General features: G+C 40.9%; 1 long non-coding RNA gene across 1 annotated transcript; it reads left to right on the top strand.

Annotated features, from left to right (window-relative positions):
- The first annotated feature begins 3223 nt into the window (after window positions 1-3223).
- Window positions 3224-19932, top strand: LOC109319299. Its single transcript, XR_002103472.1, has 3 exons — window positions 3224-3235; window positions 3993-3999; window positions 19884-19932. It is a non-coding gene; the product is annotated as an uncharacterized LOC109319299 (long non-coding RNA).
- Window positions 19933-22811: the final 2879 nt, after the last annotated feature.

The raw sequence follows: 22811 nt of genomic DNA on the forward strand, positions 1-22811 counted from the left end.
ATTGAGAGTGATAGTCTACCCTTTCTTTATGTGTGCTTACCCAGACCAGGGATGTCTGAGTTCAGGCGATCATCTGACTACTCTTCATGTTAGTTTACCCTGAGAAGGAACGGGGTTGTCTTCTGAAGGTTCTGAAAGAGCGCCTTTTTCTTTCAGAATGGTTGTCCACCCTGAGCGGAGAAGTTTTGTTTAAGTAGATAGCCTGTCTTTTTGCTTAAGTTAACTGGTGGACTGGAAGTGACTATCAGGAAAGAAAGGAGGTCACAGGGTACCAGAAAGGCATGTCAGGGGGCACGGCTGGGAGCAGGGACAAGAGATACAGTGGAACTAGTTGTTATAAGCCTTAGCAAGGAGGCAGTGGGTGCATCTACACATGTGCTTTAATGTGCATTAGCTTATTTTAATGTGCATTAAAGCATTACAAAAAAGCCATGCTCTTTAATTAATGCACATTCAAATAGGCTAATGTGCCCTTTTCTAGTATCTCACAATGTAATGTGCATTACCTAAAGTGCATTAATGAATGTGCAAATGTGCCCACTACTGAGGAGGCACTGACCGCACTGCCTGGGGAGGGCAGACTTTATTAGGTTACAGACTGTGAGGGATGATCCTTTACTAGAGAGGGAGAAAAGGTGCCCTGATGTGGAAAAGGCCAACAGGGGCTGGGCCCAGAAGCTGAGGTCACCTGACAGTGTGACTGAGGCAGGTATACCTAGATAGATAAAAGGAGGCAAAGTCAGAAAGGATGAACCTACAAGGACTCTGAGACCTGGAAGGCCAAACAGCAAGTGGGGCAAAGGAATCTGCTTCGGTAATGACTGGTAAAACCTATGAGGCATGGGTGTGGCTGTAGGGGAGGTCAGAGACCACGGACATATGCCCTTAAGGCATATGGTGCCCAGAGGCACCATTAGGAAATGGCCTGACAACTCATAGGACACTAGCTGGCCCTTGGCAGCCTCCCAATTATTTTCCCAAGTGAAATCAAGACATGGCAGGAAAGAAAGAAGAAGAGGCCCACACATTAAGAAAAGGCAGGGGTTGTGGGGTCAAAGGAGGGTGCTACTGTGCTGTTTAACCCCGGTCTTGCCAGATACCCCTTTTCGTTATTAGAAACGTTCTAATTTCTATCCCAAATGTATTTATAGTCTGTTTATGCTTGCTTTTACTTGTGTCAAAGAAACCTTTGCAGAGAGGCATCTAGTTGGACTTTCTAGTCAAGGGTGATGCATGGATGTTATATATACTATTGAGAAAAATGCACGTAATTTCTCAGTCATGGAAAATCTACTTCAGAGTTAATAATGCATTCAACTATTTGAATTTAGTTAACACAGCAATATCCAGAGCATATATTACTTGCAGTACTATATTGCCTTGGGGTCCCCACTGAGATTGGGACTTCTTGCTCTTCAAATACACAAGAAACAGCCTCCACTTCAAAGCAGTTTGAGGTCTAGATTGATATCAGAAACAGCTCCACTTCAGCCCTGAGAAAAGGCACACAATCTGTTTAGTATATGAAAACAGAAGATTAAGATATGTCTCAGTTACAAGGCATAAGTTATTTTGCAGAGAGAAACTAGTGAGTACAATTAATTTAATAGAGAAAAGCATAAGAAGTAATGGATGGAAGCTGAAGCCAGAAAAATCTCAAAGTAGAAATAATGCATAACCTTAACAGGGAATAAACTGTTGAAGGTTGTGGATTCTCCACTTCTTGCCTTCTAGAAAAACACCAGGTTTTTATTTGAATATATGCTTTTATCAAACACTAATTGCTGGGCTTAATACAGAAACAACTGAATTACATGTGACTTGTTGCCCAGATTATTGGATTAGATATATTGTATTGATGCATCTCTTGTAAATAACAACATATTTGGTGTTTTCTTTAAAATTCTAGCTGCTAAAGGCCTTTGATTGGATGGAATCTCATGTTCCATTTTTTAGAAAAAAGCCTGAACAATGACCAAATATTCCTAAAGGTTTTATAAAGACAGTTAAAAATCGCTGACTCTCCTATTGAACATAATATCTTATTTTTAAGTTAATATAATCATTTTTAACATTTAGAATCAGCATAATATTATATACAAGCAACAGAAACTGCACACATTTATAGACCTTTATGATAGGTTTCCAGTTCAGAGTTGCCTGGCAAATATTTTTAAGCCCATGATCTCAAATACTGAGAGCTGTTTTTCGTTAAACCCTCAGAACAGCAAAAGATCTAAACATGCCTAATGATTGTATAACATCAACTGTAATGCCAATAGCACCAATTCAAATGCTGTGTATAAGTATTTTTGCTGTTCAGTAGTTTCCAGTGAGCTGTTGTTTTTAATGATGTGAAATCTTGCAAACAAAAATATTTCCTTTCAAATAACTTAAGTTTTCACATACATATTATATTAGGTGAAACTGTATTTCCATTTAGTCCTATAAGAGGATAGAACTGAACAGGGCTTGACTAACAAAATGTTGGGTGAAATCATAGCTTCGTGGAAGTCACTAGAAAAAACACTGTTGTGTAGTACATGATCATGTTTTCCTCTACAGGTATTTGTTTGTTTGTTTGTTTTTTCTGGCCAAACAGAAAATTGATAAAAACATAAGCAGTCATGCAAAAATGATTTTGGGGGAAACTGGGGTTAGCAAAATGATCAGTAATAACAGTCATCATCATCACCACCACCCATCATTGTTGTTGTTGTTATTTTGGATCAACCAACATGTTTTCCTTGACTGAATGTTTAATTTTGATTTTAGTTTATGTAACTATTTTGCTCCCTTAAAAATCAATTGTGAAATGAAAACACCATTTTAAAACAAAAAAAATCAAAAATAAGTTTCTTTCTGAAAACGTTTTTTAGAAGTTTAGCTTTTCCATTTTTCTCCTTTTCTTCCAAAATTAAAAATGTTGACTCTCTCCAATTTGATCCTCTTTGGTACCTATCTCCTAGAACACTAGATGAAAACTGTCATCTTTTAATTTGGAGTTTTGCGTCCTTTTAAAAGGAGAGGCAAAAATTGATGTTCTTCACAAATTTATTTTAAAAATACTATGTTTATTTTAAACCACTATGTGTTGAGTTACCTGCTAGAAACATTTAAAACAGTGAATTAGCTGTATTTTCATTTATCCCACATTATACAATGTTCATCAAAATTCTGAAGTGGGCAAGTCAACCTTGTTTAAGAAAAATCAAATGCCAGATTTTTATAAAATGTTAGGAAAGTAAGGCTTGGAAATTAGAGACTTTAGCCCAGTCAAAATGACATTCACATTATATAAAAATGCATCATCAGTTAAAACTTTGTTTTAATTTTGTCTGTATTTTTAATGTGGGTTACCCTGGTAGAAGTATAGTTTTGGCACTTGACATGGCAAGCTCTTAGTCTTTAGATCTTTCCAATATTTCATTTGAGAAGCTGAATTTAAAGGAACATTCTATTAATCAGACCTCAAGGAGGAAGATAATCCATGAGATGGACTTCTGTAACCGTTAAGATAAAGTGAAAATATTTTATTTATTTCCATCATGACCAGGTATCTGATCCTGGAGATACTAAAAGTGGTTAACTTACACATCATCCCTGGACATCTCTCAAGTATCTCATATTTTTTTAAATAAAGTGATATGCACTCTTGAGCTTTCAATTTAAAAAATACAAACCATCTGTTGTGACCAGAACTCTACAGGTCAAAAAAAACTGATAAAAATTTATGCCACACCAATCTTGTCAGTAAATATCATTTTAAATTAGGAGTGAGTACTGATGTAGAAACAGATGACTTGTCAGTGCTGCGGTATCCTGATGCACGTGTCCGCTGGCATAACGCACTAGGCACTTTCAGAATTTGTCTCCATTTCTGCCCAGTTTAGTGTGCTTGAATCAATGTGCTATTTCCAAAAGCAGGAGGGTTAAAAGATCAAGAAGTTACTTGTCACCACCATGACATGTACTGGGTGCTCCCAGAGAAGGAATAAGGTCTTCGCTCCTGGCCATGTCCCTGCTTACCAAGCCCTCTAGTAGCAAATCATAGTTGTGCAGGTTAGTAACAGCAGTAAGCCTTAACTTGCGACTGCTTTGAAAGGGTGCATCTACACATGAAACAGGGGTGTAGGTTGTAGCCATGTTAGTCTAAGGACATAGACAGACAAGGTTTTTTGGGTGAATCTGATATCTTTTATTAAACCAACTAAAATAGTTGACAATATTTATGCAATCTTTTGGGTTCAAAAACCTTTCATCAGGCTAAGGAAGTTTCAGCAGTTGGTATGCGCTCTTCCTGGATGGAAAGAAAAGTAAAGAAGAGGCTGGGCTGGTATGCATACAAGAAAGGTAGTCAGTGAAAATGTAGATTGAGGAGTCAATGTGTGAGAGACAGGCTGGGTTGAGGGGAGAGAAGTGGGATGAATAGTGGAGAAGTACCTGGTAAGCCAGCTGTCAGGCAGCTTATAATGTGTCATAAATCCAGCAGATAAAGCAGGAGCCATAATCATCCTAAACTGTGTAGACTACATAAAGGAAGCCAACAGACAGCTCTCTGACACCACCTACTACAAAGAACTACAAGAAGATCCTACTCCCCTTTTCACCAAGACACTCAACAATACCATCAAATCATTTCCAACAGGACATGAAAAACTACAGACCTTGATCCCCCCACTACCTAACCCAGGGACCTTTTACATGCTCCCTAAAATCCACAAACAAGGGAACCCTGGCAGACCTATCATAACCAAACATGGGAACCTAACTGAGGAAATATCAGGTTTTGTCAAATCAATCCTAAAACCACTCATCGCTCACAAAACAAGTTTTGTCCAAGACACTACAGACTTTCTATGGAAACCTAAAAACATAGATCACCTCCCCAGCAACACCCTCCTAGCCATCATGGATGTTACCAGCCTATATACCAACATCCCACACCAGGATGGCATCCAAACCTGCCTTATGTATCTACAGGAACAAGATGACAACTCAGAATACAGACCCAAAGATATTACTGACCTTATACACTTCATCCTCACACACAACAATTTCACTTTTAATAACCAACACTTCCTCCACACAATGGGAACAGCTATGGGCACTAAAATGGCCCCACTTTTTATGAGCCACCCAGAAGAAGATTTCCTCAAGAACTGCACCATCAAACCCTTGCTATACTTAAGATATATCAATGGCATCTTCATCATTTGGGCTGAAAACCTGCAATCTCTGATTGAGTTCCATCAGAAATTCAACAATCACCATCCCTCCATCCGACTTTCTCTAGAATACTCCAGCACCAACATCTCCTTTTTAGACATGATGATCAGTATTCAAAATGATAAAATACAGACCACGTTATACAAGAAACCCACAGACCAACATACATATCTGCACAGAACCAGCAATCACCCTCAACACACCAAGAAAGCTGTGATATACAGCCAAGCCCTCAGATCCCACCGAATTTGCACTGAAGACAACACCCAGGATTGCCACTTCACTAATCTTAAAAAGGCTTTCACCCAACAAGGACACTCCTCCAGAGAGAAAGATTGCACATTTGAAAGAGCCACCAGGATACCATGGGAAGAACTGCTGCAGTACAGAAGAAAACCCCCCACAAACCGTACACCGTTGGTTATGACGTATCACCCCTCCCTCAAACCCATACGGAAAATCCTCAAACAATTGCAACCCATACTAGAAAGAGACCCTATTCTTAAAGAGATCTTCCCAGAGCCACCCATCCTAGCTTTCAAACAAGCACTGAACCTCGCCAACCTCATCACCAGAAGCAAACTTCCTCAAGCCCAGAACACACCAAAAGGATCCAGACCATGCCATGACAAAAATGTAAAACCTGCCAAGACATCCCCACCACCCCCACAATTACTACCCTCCACAACAGGACCATCAGCATTCCTGGGTCCTACAGCTGCACCTCCTGAAATGCAATATATCTCATCCAATGCACCAAATGCCCTGATGGAAAATACGTAGGAGAGACAAAACAACAACTGCGCACCAGAATGAACGCACACCGGAAATCTATCACAGACAGGAATACCCAATTACATGTGGGGGAACATTTCTCACAAGAAAACCACTCTCTCTCCAATCTCTCAGTCCTGATCCCCAAAGAGAACTTCCAAAACAAGCATTTTAGTTGGTCTAATAAAAGATATTAGATTCACCCAAAGAACCTTGTCTGTCTACACATGAAATTAATGCAAAGCAATAAACTTTTGCCCATATCATGCTAGAGTTTATGCCACTTGGATACCACATTTACATGTACATCTGGGACTGCAACACATTGAGCCAGGGCAGGACAGCCTCTGCTGGCTGCTCCAATCTGGCTCAACATGCAGTGGTGGGGCTGGCTGAGGTATGAGGGTGGTTTGGTGTGGGGCTAGCCAGCAAACAGCCCTCATACTGAATCACCCTCATGCTCTAGCCACCCCGTCAGTGTCTATATGTGTGTTGCTGCATAGTAAGGAACCCTGCTTCAGGATATTATTTACAAATACTAACCTAGGGTGGAGTTAAATAGTTTACTGCAGCCTAATAGGGCCATATATGTAAAAGCAGAGACTTTATTGTGGAGCTAGTTATGGAGCTCTGCAATAAAAGTCTCATGCAGACATACCCAAATGGTTCTAACTTTAACACCATCTTACATTCCACAGATTTAAAATGTTTTAAAGCAGGGTTGGGTAAAGTCCACCTTGTGGACCAGATCAGGCCCATGGCAGACCCCATTTCCCAGCAGCCCCTTCTGGCTGCTGCCACTAAACTCAACCCTGCTGTCCGGGCATCCCAGCCCATCTACCCCACACCCACCACTGGGGGTGGGACCAATGTGGGCAGGGCCTGTGGCCAGGCTGCTGGAATGGGGCTATGGCCAGGAGTGAGTTGGGCTGGCTGGCTGAGTTGAACGGGCAATACCTTACGGTACTTTCATCTAGTCTGTATTTTCTTAGCTTGTTAATGAGAATGACAGGGGAGATGAGATACTTGTGGGAGATGGTTTCATCAGGGATGTTCCTGTCTTGAACAGGGTGCTGGACTGGATAACCTCATGAGGTCCAGCCCTACTTTCCTATGATCTTAGAGTCCTCCAGTTAGGTAATGGTATGTCCTATTAGCCAGCCAGAACACCTGTTCTTCCTTTAGGAACCTCACGGAAGGACCCAGAATGCACTGGTAGTGGTGCTTACCAGCTACCTGGTGGTATCACAGCCTAGGCCTCTCCCTGTATGTTGTAAAAGGTTTAGGTTCAAATCCTTAGGGTCCTGACAGCCCAGTTCTGGTGTCCACACATGTTAATAACTTAAGAAGGACTCAGAAAAATCCTTATTGTAAAACACGCTTTCTACTAGAAGACTGTCAATCTGACTTTAAGTTAAGAAAGCAAAGATTAAGAGGTGATCTGATCACAGTCTAAAAATACAGAAATTTGATAATAGAGGGCTCTTCAATCTAGCAGACAGATATAGCAAAATCTAATGGCTGGAAGGTGACACCAGACAAATTCAGAAAAGATATATGTATTTAATGGTGAGGGTACCCCTGATTCAATGATTACAGTGAACTCAACACCATCTTTTTTTCTAAAGGACATGCCACAGTTCAAACCAGAGATATTCTGAGAATTCCTCTGTTATATAAGAGCAAAGTCCCTTCCACCCACTCTTTCCCCTACCCCATCCAACTGCTGACGTTATAATCTATTCCTATTCCTTTGAATATAGAGGCCTACTCTTTAAAACAAAGTATTTCTTCTAAAAATGGCCTATATTACAAAAAAGTAAAAAGGCCTTGCAGGTGCTATAAAGGTGGCATTTTTGTAAATGTGTTTTTGTTTGATGCTTTATTTTCTGTTACATTGGGAATCTGAACTTTTTTGTATCTTATATTTAAAAGAATTAAGCTATATGAATCTAGTAAGATGGTTTTGCACGATATCTATGACTTCTATTTGGAAAATACATTGCTGTGCATAATTAAATACCTATACAACTGTACGTTTCTCATCTTCTCTAACCTTGCTGAAGGATTGAAAATTTAAGTAGGAAGGCCTAGGCAGACAAGGTTCTTTGTCTCCATCAGACTAACTAAACAGTTGGAAAAATTGTTCTTTGCAAGCTTTCAGGCACAAACACCCTTCTTCAGGCACAGAGAGAGTCTGCTGATAAACTGCTAGGGGGGCCTAGCACTCAATCAAAGCAGTAAAATTATCTCTAATTAATGCTTCTCTACACTCCACTAAAAAGGGAACATGGTTTTTAAGAAATAGTTCTATCACTTCTCTTGAAATATAGATCTCATCAGCAGAACCAGCCTAGCTTGTGACCTTTAAATATTATTCTTTAAAGTCTAAACACTGAATTTTTCATTGATTTATGTCCCATATAGCCCCATTAACCACTTATATTAGAATAAGGTAGACTTACAGGGTTTTGAGAAGGCATCTAATCTATTGAATACCCCATTTGGCACAACTCATTGACATCAACAGCACTGATAAAACCATCCATTTACTTGATAGACATCATTGCTCTATAGTAACATGGAACAATTTAGTAATTTAGACCCAGTTTTTAAAAGTACTTAGGCATTGTTCTGCTGATTATTGCTGGCTGAAATGACTCAGATGACTAAGTAACATTTTTTAAAGAGTCTTAGGCCCTAATCCCCAAAGGTATCTTAACATCTGATTTCCACTGAAATAAATCTAGGCCCATATAATTTGGTACTTGCCATTTTAGGCTGGTAGTGATTAGCAGAATGATGCCTAAATACATTTTTATGTATCTGGCATAAGGGCCAGATCCGCATTGTCCTCACTGGCAACTCAGTCACAAATAGTGATCAATATTAACCTTGTCATAACACCCATATAACTGCTAGTGCCTAGAATGATTAAGCGGCTCCATTTTGTATGAGAGCAACTAAACACCAAGACTTAAGCTTCTGAGTATGCTGAGACAAGCAATACAGTTCAAGCAACTAGGTACTTAACTCCCACCAAGCTTTGTTGTGCTCCAGAATGGAGCTCAAGTCAACTTAGTCCTTGATCAATTAACTGTCTAGCAACCACACTTAGGTGACAGCAATGAGCCTGGCACAATGGGGCATGTGTAGACAAAACAAAGGGCCTAAATTGAAGTAATAGGTTTTTAAAAAAACCGCTTCAATTTAGGGCCAAGTAAATCCCCATGTTGTTCACACACCCATGCACTTACCTTCCTCTCCGGCGGCAGAGAAGGGAAGGTGAGTTCCAGAGGGCAGAGAGGTCCAAGGGCTGCATGGAGGGCTAGTGCTTCCCTCCATGGCAACAATGACCACACCCCACCATAGGCGGCACCTGCCCACAGGCATCCAGCTCGCGCAGTCCCAGGGTGCATGGAGGGAAGCACTGGGTCCCCACAAAGCTCAGGCAGCCAGGAAAAAAAAAAGGTTGCTGCTTTTTTTTTCTTGGGCAGAGCCCCCCCACACCGGCGGATGCCAGGCTGCCTGCATGGGCTTCCTGCAGAGCCCCTAAGCTGTACAAAGCCCAGTGCTTCACTCCATGGCTGAAAGGCGACCCATGTCATTTAAGGTGCATTACACCACCAAATTTGCTACAGCAGCTGGAATTACTGTGCAATAGACCACCAATGCGTACAAACACCAACACCATTAAAGTGGTGCAAAAGCATTTAACCCACTTTAAAGCATTGTTCACACATGCCCCTCATTTTGTCTACACACAGCCATGGATAGCACCCACAGTCACTCTGATTTGAAAATTGTAGTTGCAGTGGCACCCACCTTTTATACAATAGCATAGTATCTAGGGCACTTGAATAAGTAGAAAACCTAGCTTGTAGGTCCTCCTCAGGCTAAGGGGACATAGCCTTCATCTTTCACTTCTCAGAACAGGAACTTATCTGCCAACCTATAAAATAAACTGGGTATGAGTACCATCCTCCTACTTGCTGAAGGTCAGCAACTGGGAAGCCAAGAATGCAAGAGGTATGAGAGGAAAGAGAGAAAAAACAAGCAAAAGTGGGGCTGATTGTAGCCTAGTGATTAGAGAACTAATCTGGGAAGGGAAAGACCTTGATTCTAGTCCCTATACTTGGAAGTACTTCTGTTTATTATCTAAAGACTGCCTGATGTTCTTATTCTGGCCCCATAATGTTTGCAGTGACCCGACATCAACTAAATGGTGGAACATATCCCACCCTTCATATTCTATAGTTCAATGGTTAGGGCCCTCTCCTGAGAAGCAGGAAACATAACTTTGACTCCTTTTAAGCTAAGGAAAGCTTAGAAACAAGGTCTTACTTATCTAGCCACTAAACTATTGTGAAAAAAAACAGCTATTAGTACCAATTCTAGCCAAGTTCTCGAAAGTGTCTAAAGCTACTGCACTTTAAATTGAACTAATGCTGCTGGTTTTTTGTGAGTTAGATGACTTTTCTCAGGTGCTCTAAATCAGTGGTCTCCAAACTTTTTTGATCACGCACCCCTATCATTAAAAAGTTTTGAGCAAGCACCCCCAATATATGTAAATTTATATTCGTGCAGCCCATCGGTAAAATATTTTTGAGCACACACCCCAAATATATGTATATTTATATAAATATAAATAGAAGTTCTAATATTTTCTTTCCACACCCCAGTGAATCATCTTGCGCACCCCCTGGCATGCGTGCACCCCACTTTGGAGACCACTGCTCTAGATCCCAAGATGCCAGAGATGACTAATAGGTAGGCCTGGGTTATGTACTCAAGTCACGAAGAGGGGTGGGAGTTAGGACCAATCCATGTGCCTACTGTTTCCTATTGGCTAATTCTAGGTACCTCCATGCTCAGCACCTAGATATTCTGGGTTACACTTTTAAGCATCTAACTGTCTGCAAGACTATATACCATTCTTAGGTACCTAATCCTGTTGATCTGGATCACACACCTGGCACATATTTTTTAGATGAGATACCTACAAGAACAATTTGGATCAAGCCCTAACTGGTATGTGTTACTAGAAAGTAATGATGTCTATTGAGCAAAGCTTAACTGCCTTAAATGACTTTTGAAAATGGGACTTAACCAGGTAAGTCACTTAGGCTTTGCAATACATTAACCCTATTCTGTTGTCATCTGTGCTACCATGGGATTTCAGAGGGTATCAAGTAGTACAGAATTTGATTCTTTTACTTCATCTATCATTATCATTGGGTTAATGGTTCTTCTTTTGGTCACCCTTTCTCCACTGTTCTTTTCACTGCACATCAAAGAATGACCACCCTAGATTCATCCATTCTTTCCCTTCTCATGCACACTTGAAATTAAGAAAATCCCCTGTAAAATAGCCAAGTTTAATATTGGGGATTTTTTTTCCTTCAGAGGTGATTATGCAAGTTCTTTTAGCATGTCGATTAATATCTCTAGATCAAATCCACAACCACCTACTTATACTTGAATTCCTACTTGAGTCAATGGGGGATTTTATTAAGTAATAAATTGAAGATTGGGTTATCTAGCATTCATTTGTGTTTTACATTTAAACATTAGGTCTGATCAAGCTGTACTTTTTATATTCTTGCAACTATTTTTGCACTTAGAAGCATCAACCTATTTTATCTAGCCTCATACTCATTATTATTAAATAGGAATTGTGAGCTCTAGGGGCAAAATCGCATCAAGGTACCCTTGTACTGTAAGTAAAATATAATTAATCACACAAGGATAAAATGTGCAACAAAAGTATATAAAAATACATTTTAATAGAAACAAATGTACTAGCTCTGCTTTCACTCATGCCAGCTCCTGCAAAGTGTTGCATGATGTCATATAATAGAAAAAGAAGGAAAACCCATTTCACTAATATTTCCAGGCAAGAATATTACTGCAATATAATAATATTTGAGATAACCAAATGAAAAGCTTTGCAACTTCTGAAGAAGATAAAATCCATAAACCAAAACCAGAATAGTTGAGTTTAAGTCCTCTTTCCTTCTCCTCTGCTCTACAGAATTAATAGAGCTATGTAAAAAAATTTCAGACACAAATATTTTCAATGAAAAACTAAGAATTGGGTCAACCCAATGATTTTGTGAATTTCTGTCAATTTCAGTGAATTGTTCTGGTTAAAAAAATCCAAGGGATTTAAATGTTTTGTTTTGACATTTTTTTCCTGTTTTTAAGAACTGTCAGTCAATCAAATAATCACTTAGTCATATAACTCTGAAACTAAATGAGAAATGCCTTTGGTTCTTATTAGTATTATCAAGTTTTTCAAGCTGCCCTAGCATTTTGCAAACTTTCCTGGAAAGTTGGAGATGGGGTTTCAGACCCCTAACTGAGAAGGGCTTAGAACCCAGATTCCTCACTTCCTGGGGAAGAACCTTATCACTAGGCTACTGGAAGAAGGAAAGACTGGCATTGCAATACTATAGCAGAGCCCTGTGGGTGACTGTTGGGTAGACTGTGCGCCGCAGAAGATTCACAGGTAGCCAACCCCCGCACTGAGAAACATTCTATGTCATGGCAGGCAAGATAAAGGAAAGTTACCCACAGAGGGAACACCTACTCAGCGATTTGTGGAAACTTACAAGGTGTACACCACTCAGCGCTCAAGTCAGGGCTGCACGGGATTGAGTGTTCAAGGCCCAGCAGTCACAGCTTCAAAGCACAGTAGAGCTTAAGTGGAGATGTCTAGTTGGCATTTTATTTTTTGATTTTGCTGTTTTGAGCATGCATAGTAATCCAAAACAAGGGGGAGCAGGATCATGCTTTGTGACTCAAATACTTCTAACCATTTAAGTGCCACTTAGATGTCTCAGAGGTAAAAATTGGACCTGGGGCTTAATCTCCAATAGTCCTCCATGTATCTATCACTTACATTTTCTGACTATGATTCTGTTTTATAACCCTCTAAATATTTCATCATGAACTCAGCAACCAAGAGGATTTTTTAAAATAACAACATATTTTACATATATACTAGCTATTTCTTCAGTAGATATTAGAAATATATACCATCCACTGCTGAAAAAAAATCTAATATTTATATTTAATATAATTAACAGATACATATATGTAAATATTTCATATATGCACACACACATCTATATCCAGGTTCTAAGAAAGATCAGAATTCTTGAAAATTTGTAGATTTAAATAAATGTTAAATTCCATTCTTCTAATTTAGGTAAACTCTACTCAAGAAATGTGTTTCTTTGCTGTAATGTTGGAGTGTATGTGCAAATTTATCTCACAGAAACCAACATTCATGATTTAAATGGACTCCTGCCTCTTGCTGGTTCAAAAATGTTTGTTCCAAAATGTCTGTTCACCAAAGCGCCCCAAGGAATGACAAGATTGAATGGTCACAAACTCTTCCATGGCCGTTTTAGGCTGGACATAAGGAAGAACTTCTTTACTGTCCAAACCCCCAAAGTTTGGAATAGACTGCTGCCTACTTTGAACACCTTCAAGAGACATTTGAATGTTTATCTTGCTGGGATCCTATGACCCCAGCTGACTTCCTGCCCCTGGGGCAGGGGGTTGGACTCGATGATCTTCTGAGGTCCCTTCCAGCCCTAATGTCTATGAAATCCATGAAAAATACTATACAGTGCTTCCAGTATTTGCACCTAGGAATTAAGTCCACTTATAAATAAAATGTGGTTTAGTAACCCCTTCTCAGTTTCATTCCTATATAACCCAACACTGAAGGCAGGCCAAATCCTGATGGCCTCACTCTGGCCAGGTACAGACATTACACATAAACCATAAGTGGCTGAATACCAGACTAAACCATAACAGAACAGAAGTTTTGTGCATATGGACTGGTTTAGAAATGATGGTACCCAGTCTAAGATATACCTGGATTGTTTTAGTACCAGACTTAAATGATTTCAGTTAAACCAGTCTATCAAACTTCTGTACCAGATCCCCTCCTGCTCAAGTTCGGTTGCAGTCTCCTGCTAACCCCCCTTCACAGGGAGGTAAACTAGCCTTGGCCATGCTCATCTTCTCTGGCCAAGCAAGCTATCAGAGAGCCAGCTGCAGGCAGGAGGTGGGGCTGAGGACCGTACCTGCTGTCAGTGTTACGTGGGCAGTTGGGGGAGGGGAGAAAAGTCCTGACTGGCCCTGGCCCCAGCCTAAGCTGGAAGGGCCCATGCAGCTTCCCCTTCTCCCCGCTGCTGTCTAGCCCAGCTGGCCAACATAGCTGCTCTCCCAAGCCCTGCCCCCTTCAAGTAGCTGGCTGTCTGCTGTGTTGAGGCTGGGGAAGAGCAGAAGCACCTACCACATAGATCCAGTCCCCCAGACCTAAGCCAGCACAGATGTGGGAGGGCTGTGAAGTGGAGGCTTCTGGTCCCTCCTTTTGCCCCCACCCCTCAACAGCCAACCATTGGCAGGGGGTCAGGGATGGGGGCTGGCCAGCCAGGCCACAACCCCCTTCCAGCTGTGTTGGCTCGAGTCTGGGGGGGAAGGGCTTCCATTCTCCCCCTTTCTCTGCTGCTGCTCCTAACAGCCAGCCACTGGTGGGGGACAGCAAGACTGGGGGTTACATTGACCAGATAGCCTGGACAGCAGGGGGAAGAAGCCCCCACAATGCAGGGCCCCCCTCATCTATGATGGCTTGGGTCTGGGGGGGGAGGGGGGGGTTCCATTTCTACCCTCCGCCCCTGCCACCACTAAAAGCTGGCCACTGTCATAGGGAGCAGGGCTGGGGAGAAGGGCCACATCGGCCAATCAGGGGTGGCCAGCTGCTTAGCTGGGTTCAGCATTCTGTGGCAGCCTGCTAGAAGGTGTGGAGAGCACCTGCAACCTGGTGGCCTTGACTCCTGCATGCCCCCCACCCCCCACTGAAGAGTGAATGTCTGTTCTGTTCATTCCCAACTTAGGGTAAAGCACAAAACTTAAACAGCTTCCACTTCAGGCTCTTTGTACTTAGCCTTAGTTAACACTGTGCTTGACCTTGTCTGTCCCTAACGGAGCTATACAGAAATGCCTGTATAAGGGGTAGATGTGACATAGTCCACATCATTGGTGATGTGTCAGGGGGTAAGACTGGTCTATCAAACTTCCAGTTAGGCCAGTCTAGGGGATGCATATACCCTCCTAGATTTCTGTACCAACAGCAGAGTACATGGGCTACAGCCTGGTTGGAGTCAGGGCCCAGCAGCAATGAGGGTGGCAGTGGCAGCATGATTTCTTTGCCAAAGGCTGGGCATGAAGCTGCAGCCTGGGCAAACTCAATGCCTGGAGGCAGTGGAGTTGTGCTCCCCACCCTCCCCCCTCCGTCTCCCCACCCGCACTGCAGTGGTGGCTCAGAGTTGTGATTCTCCCACTGGCAGGACTTATACATTGCCTATGGTCCACAGGCATGAATGGCATTTGGTATTGACACCATGACTGATAATAATCACTGAGATTCAATTAAAGCATTAACAAGGAAAACAAGAAGAAAAAGTAAGTGTTCACACTTTGAGACCCTTACAGTGTTAGAAGTACTATGGAAAAGAGTGATTAAAAAGTACTACTCACTTGAATCACATCTATTCTATTAAATATTATAGCTTTATATTTATATGAATTTTCTTGCCACTCTGAAATTGGCATAATATAAAGAAAATAGTTACTTCTATAAAAGTTTTCACATAGCTCCCTTACGTTTGTAGATTTGTCACATACAAATAACTTGACAATTATTCAGTCCTTGTCTACATGCTTCTCCCTAGAGGTTATTAGAATCCAAATTCATAGGTAAAATATTTAGGTTCAATAAACTTGTTTTAGAAAATATGACATGATTAACATGCTAGAAACTGACAATTTTGTTTCAGAGATTTTTGAGATGTTGAAATAGTTTTTCATTCTGTATCAGCATAACAACCAGACCTTTACAAAAATTCACAAACTAGAGTATGTAGTGAAATTTCCATTTTTCTGAGCAAAAAGGTCAGGGTCTTTTTATTGTTCGGTCTTTGTTTCTAACCGAAATAAAGACTCTTCCAAGCTACAGGTAACCCTTTAATTGGAAATGTCAGCTGACATAACTTAGAAAAAAAATTCCAATGAAATAATAATTTATGAAAAATGTTTAGTCAAAAAATGTTCCAGCTAACTCCACTCATGAGTTAATTAATATCTACACAGTGCTTTGAGATGTTAAAGCTCTCAAGATTCCACATTTTTATTAGCAGCAAGTTATCATTTGTGAATGTTTTTACAAATTTTGAGAGCAGCATTCTTAATTAAGTATTGCATTAAACTTGTTCATGCTCAATAAGCTCAAGTATAAAATAACACAGTATCAATAGTATGCATTCAAGGAAGACTTTCCCTACCAAACACACAGACAATCATATATTTAGATAATGTAAGTATATATGTGTCATGCTGTACTAAAACACCTGTTTTCATGGTCTACTCATAAAAGCCTACCGTCTTATTTTTAAATGACTCCCAGAGAGAACATTGCTTAATTGATAGACTACTCACTATGATCTGAAAGGCCATTATTTAATGCAACTTTTACACTACCCATACAGTTTCTCCTAATTGCCTTTCACCTGGTAGGAATACGGTTCATATCTTGCTTGATAGTGGGTGGCTGTTATTTATGAACTAGATTAGCAGTCTGGGGAACCTGGCTATACCTCCCGCTGTTCTTAGCGCAGGTAGCAGCTATGAACAGGAAAACATTTGTTCATCTCTTCATGGTCAAATGAGTCTACTCATTGCTTTTGCACCCCTTCTGCAATGCTCCAAGTCTTTAGTAGTTCCAGATTCAAAATGCTCCCTATACTTTAAGTTCCTCTAGGGACTGAAGATGTTGCAGAATTTAGCATCCCACATTTTGAGCAGTGTGCTACTTTGTAAACACATAAAATCAGTTCTCTGGGATCTGAACCACCATTCTGCTGATCTCTAGTATGTTTTTTTAGGGTACTTTTGTTTCTTTTTTGTTTGTTTTGGGTTTCTCCCCCAATAAAGTTTAGATGCTCTCTCCCTGTCTTTCTGTTCATTAAACACTGCTATTGGGTAGTTTGTGCACGGAATTTTAAGTAATGCTGAAAAGTGTAGTTTCTGCTGTAGCACAAGTAGTAAGCCATCTAAGAAAGAAGGCTTAGCACTGACAAGTCCAAGGGCTGACTGCAGCTTGACATAAGTAGTCAGAAAAGGAAGTAATCTTATCATACAAGTGAAAAATAAGCATAATGAGTCAGTTGATATATCTTGGGCAATAACTGCAAATACAGCTTATATCTATTTTTGGGATATATTCTTAAGAATAAATGTAACTAACTGTCACAAGTATTAACTGTAATAAAAGCATAATAACCAGTTGATATAAATGCTAGTGATGGATGCAATCAGTAATGGTTGTGAAATAAACGGGTGATTAACTTGGGTAATAGGGTTGCATGCTGTTGTTGCCATGATGGTCCAGGAAATATTGAGAAGCAAGGCTCTTTTTGTGAAATCTGTTCTTGGACCAACTGTGTAGTTGGGAGAGCTCTTGGACAAACTTTCAGGCATCAGATTTTTTTTTCCTATGGAAAAGGAGTTTCCTAAGGCAAATAAAGTGTAAAAATTGAAATGAGGAAAAGGGGTTGCTCCTAAGAAGTGTGTGTTAGTGTAATACACTATAAATAAGGTTCCTAATATAGTGCCACTACAGAAAGATAAGCTTCCAGAATGGTGACTACATCCCAACTTGAGAATCATCACCCCATCTTGCCTATTTTAAGTGTCCACCCTAAAGGGAGTTTATAACTAAAATAAATGTGCATCATTCTGTACTCTGTCATTTGTATAATCATGGATGCGTTGTTTTAGTTGAGCTTACTGGCTAAGTACAGACCGTTGAAAAGCCCGAGGCTGAATTGATTCAGTCTTTGCAGGTTAGTCTAAGATGCACAGAATAAATTGAAAAAGAAGTGAACGGACATTCACCTTTGACTCAGGAAATGCAGCTACATGCCTACAGTGGCTCAGGCCAGAAGTTGGGGGGTGCTAAAGCATGGATCTCTGGCTGTGTGCTCGCTTCCTCTTCCTGCTGCCCCCAAGGTCTCTGAGATTTTCAGTCCACAATCAGAGCACCAGGACTTTGCAGGGTTGCTCATAACTTCCTCTTCCTGCTTCCAAGTGCCTCTGGGATTGTAGTCCACAGTTGCAGCCAGCAGTAAATTTGAGCAGGGGAAGGGGTGTTTAACCTCCCTGGTCCCAGACTCTAGCTGGGGTTTGCAGGGGGACGGGGACATCCCCCCCCCAACCTGGACTGTATCCCTTCCTGGGCTTGTCCCCTCCATCCCCTTGTCAGCGAGCCATCACTGCTTCAGCTAAGAAGCAAAGGGGCAGGGCCAGCCCTGCTCTCTGGAGTAGACAGCCCAGCCCAGCCCAGCCCAGCACTAGAAAGTATGCTGTGGGACTATGATTAAACTTGAACCAGGAGGGGGTCTGGGACAGAAGTTTCATAAATCAGTTTCACAAAAATCAGTTAAGTCTGATACTACATTCAACCAGGTTTATCTTAAATCAGTTTTAGCCATTTTGAAATGGGTTTATGTGCACTGGGCTGTTTCTGATCACTTAAACCAGTTTGTGTGTAACTTCTGTCCATAGCATCTAAGAAAAGGCATGTTATCTCATTTATAGATTCATAGATTCATAGATGCTAGGGTCGGAAGGGACCTCAATGGATCATCGAGTCTGACCCCCTGCATAAGCAGGAAAGAGTGCTGGGCCTACATTACCCCAGCTAGATACACATCCAACCTTCTCTTGAATACCCCCAGGGTAGGGGAGAGCACCACCTCCCTTGGGAGCCCGTTCCAGACCTTGGCCACTCGAACTGTGAAGAAGTTCCTCCTAATATCCAATCTAAATCTGCTCTCTTCTAGCTTGGGGCCATTTTTTCTTGTACCCCCCGGGGGGGCCTTGGTGAATATATACTCACCAATTCCCTTCTGTGCCCCCCTGATGAACTTATAGGCAGCCACCAGGTCGCCTCTCAACCTTCTCTTGCGGAGGCTGAAAAGGTCCAGTTTCTCTAGTCTCTCCTCGTAGGGCTTGGCCTGCAGGCCCTTAACCATACGAGTGGCCCTTCTCTGGACCCTCTCCAGGTTATCCGCATCCTTCTTGAAGTGCGGCGCCCAGAATTGCACGCAGTACTCCAGCTGCGGTCTGACCAGCGCCCGATAGAGGGGAAGTATCACCTCCTTGGACCTATTTGTCATGCATCTGCTGATGCACGATAAAGTGCCATTGGCTTTTCTGATGGTTTCGTCACACTGCCGACTCATGTTCATCTTGGAGTCCACTAGGACTCCAAGATCCCTTTCCACTTCCGTGCCACCCAGCAGGTCATTTCCTAGGCTGTAGGTGTGTTGGACATTTGTGTGACATGAAGGTCTTGGTCTAATGGTAACCAGTCTCCTGTAGCAGCAAATCTATAGACTAAACCCTACCGAACTAATGAATGCTGAGTTCCATACAGATATATTCTAGGCCACAGAGAAAGAGCTAATATGGCAATCAAAACTTTCCTGATGTATGGTGGTTTCATCTGCTCCCTCTGCTAATCTCTCTGTGGTCCACAGGTAATAACAGCCCACTTCCCTTTTGAATGATCCTGTTCTTTTATATGATTAGGTTTATCTAGTTCAACAGATCTTGATCTGTAGCTACTTCTGATAACTACTCTTTGTTCCTCTAGGTTTACTTCTCTCTTCCCTCTTTCTTAAATGACAATTTTAATCCACATACTGAAGTTAAACAAAAATAATTGTTCTACCTGGCATTTAGCTTGATTTTATATTTCCCCACCTCCTCCCTTCCCCCCCACCCCAGACCTGAGGAAGAGAATTTTGTGCTCAAAAGTGTCTAATGTCTTTTCTAACTATATGGTTGTTATGGAAAGATGTTATCAAAAATGTTTTCTTTTCCCATTGGAATTAGCAGGGATGCTTAAACTGGCTTATTCAGTGTCTTCACTATCGAAATCAATGAGATATGTCAATGCCAAGTGCTATTTGCATAATATAAACGGTTGCCTGCCTGCTTAACCTGTTGGCACTGGATTTAGAACCCAGACGCCTTGTTCAGGGGGTACCCAAAACTCTCAGACCAACCACGACCTTTCCATTTGATAATAGGCAAATTTTTGGATACACAGTGATAACAGAAAAGGATAGTACAAGCAGTTCCATAGCTCCCAATATTAGGGCTGTTGTCAGAGTCGAGATACATCTCTGCAGGACATGAGCTTCACTCTGAAGTTCTTTTCTTGAATGTCAGATGTCAGCAGCCTGGAGGTCAGAGGCTGAAGGTCTCCTCCACACCCCAATGGGGTGGATGAGACAGGCTGGTGGTATGCCTTCTATCCCTGTGGCCTCAGGTTCTCCTCTCAGGGGGGACCCCTCTTGGGAACCTTTTGTTTCTCTAAAGTCCTTTCCTCCAGATGACTCTTCATCTGTGGGCATCACTAATTGGTCTTTCTGTGATTGTCGTTCTGCCCTGTCAGCATATTCATTTGTTCCACAAGCCCATCACATGCACACATTCTAATTTGGGCTTTCTGGGTCTTTCCTTAATTTGGTCTGTTCCCCAAAGCTCTCAGGCGCCTCACTCTTGGGCCTTGTGAGCTGATGGCACCTTATCTCATGTTATAGAACAGTGTGGTAAATGAATGCCCAAAATTACCCAGGCTATGTGTATATGCATTGGCCTTGTTGTTTGCCTGGGTTAGACACCCTGTCTGCCTTGAAAGCTATGAAACTGTGTAAGAACCAAGCCTTTAGAAATCAATTAACCTTTGCTGCTGCCCTGGGCCATTATTCTAATGCATATATATTTACATACAAGTCAATTACCAAAAGCGAACCTCTAAATATCATTTCCTAGCCATCGAACCTATGGACTAAAAGATACTATAGTACAATTTGGAGATATAGCTAAAAGGGTAGAAAACACAAAGAAACTTGTTTCCCAACCTGATGCATGAAAGTCCATGTTTATTAGCCTTCAGGGTGTTCTGCAAAGCCTATCTGTTCTTCCTAGCCTGTAGGGAGGGAGGCAAAAGATGCGATTTAGGATGCAACTGGGGGTGGTTATTGAATTTTGTTAAGTTCATTTAGTTGCCAACATAGTTGCCAAGTCTACACGAGACTCTGACTGTGCAGTTGTTACTACGCAGTCATTTAGTACTGGCATAACCAAGTACTAAATGACTGTGGAGTAAATGGTGTTACAACGCAGTAGTATGCTGGCACAGTTGCCTAGTGATCCTTACTGCTCTGTAGTTCATTGCTACAATACAGTAGCATCATGTCATGGTTAGTGCCAGTGACACTACTGCACAGTAATAAAGAGCTATGGCGTCTTGTGCAGACACAGCCAGTATTCTCATTGGGTCAGTTGCTGTGGGTATGAATAAACTGTACTTTAAATATTGTCAAAGACATCTAGAGTTTAGGATCATTTTCTTATAGGTGGATAATGTAGACCTCAATAAATAAACAACTGTATTTTATAGTTAGATTTCATTACGTGTGTAATTTGTTTGTCTAATAAAGAACATCATCTTAAAGTCCAAGCCAGAATACCTGAAACCACCTCATAACATTTTACTGAGCTTTTTCACTTCAGCCACACTTTGCATTAATTAAGAAACTTCTCTTGACTGCAGTGGGAGTTTTTCTCAGTAAAGACTGAATAAACATTGACTAAATCCTGACTAAAGACCTTAGGATTTGACTCTTGAACTCCTGTTCTATTAACAGCTACTTACTATGCACAAACTGTTACGAATGTTCTTTAACCAAATGAAATGATAGCCTGAGAATGTGATATAGTAATTTCTTGAACTTTCTTGATCATTAAAAAAGCTAACTATGATAAAGCAGAGAAATCTCATGGTAGATTCTGAATACAGGTTACTTTCCAAATGTGGAGGTATTACATAAATTAAAGCCCTTTGCTTTGTAAAAATTACATTTAGATCATAGTTTATCCATATAGCTAAACATTCAAGGAGATTTAAATGGGAAACAATTTTAGAGGGTTTAGGTATAGCTGAGAAAAATCTGTTAAGATGTGACTTTTCAATTTGAATGCAAGACATATGTAAAAATATTTAGATTGCCTATTTGTTATTCAAACTCTCTACAAAGCTCCAGCAAATGAAAAATAAATGTAAGATATAAAATAAGACAATAATTTAACCTGCTTTTATAGAAACAAATTTATAATTTATCCGCAGCAAATATTACTTTTGACGTTTTTTTATGCAACAAGTTTTTTGCAATCTATACTATCCTTGCCTGTCCTGGATACTATCTGGGCCATTGGGCTATGATCAAGTTTATTCAATATTTGCTGATGCATTTATACAATTCAAACAAGAAATTAGTTGTTTTATCTATGCTACTCCTAATAACCATGAAAGACTCTGACAATCTTTGTTTTTGATTGGTCAAAGATTCATAATGTAAGTAATTGGATTTTTAATGAGTTCCTTTGACTTTCTATTTTTGGAAGTCCTTACAAATAATTAGTAGCTATACTGGCATTATGATGTAGCCCAGTAGCAATTAACATTAAACTTTCTGGTCTGTTCCCATAACCATGGCTCACTTCCTAGCAGTTAGGATGACCCTTGGAACTAATGTGATGAAACACTCAAGAGTGTTCAACCAGTTAGAGCGTGTGGATGACTGAACGTTCCAAGCCATCTCATTTCAAAGGGTGGGTGACCCATCCTGTGTAAGTGTCTTTACAACCTCCCCTAA

This window comes from Crocodylus porosus, unplaced genomic scaffold, assembly GCF_001723895.1.
Source record: "Crocodylus porosus isolate Cpor-Errol unplaced genomic scaffold, CroPor_comp1, whole genome shotgun sequence".
Taxonomy (NCBI): Eukaryota; Metazoa; Chordata; order Crocodylia; family Crocodylidae; genus Crocodylus; species Crocodylus porosus.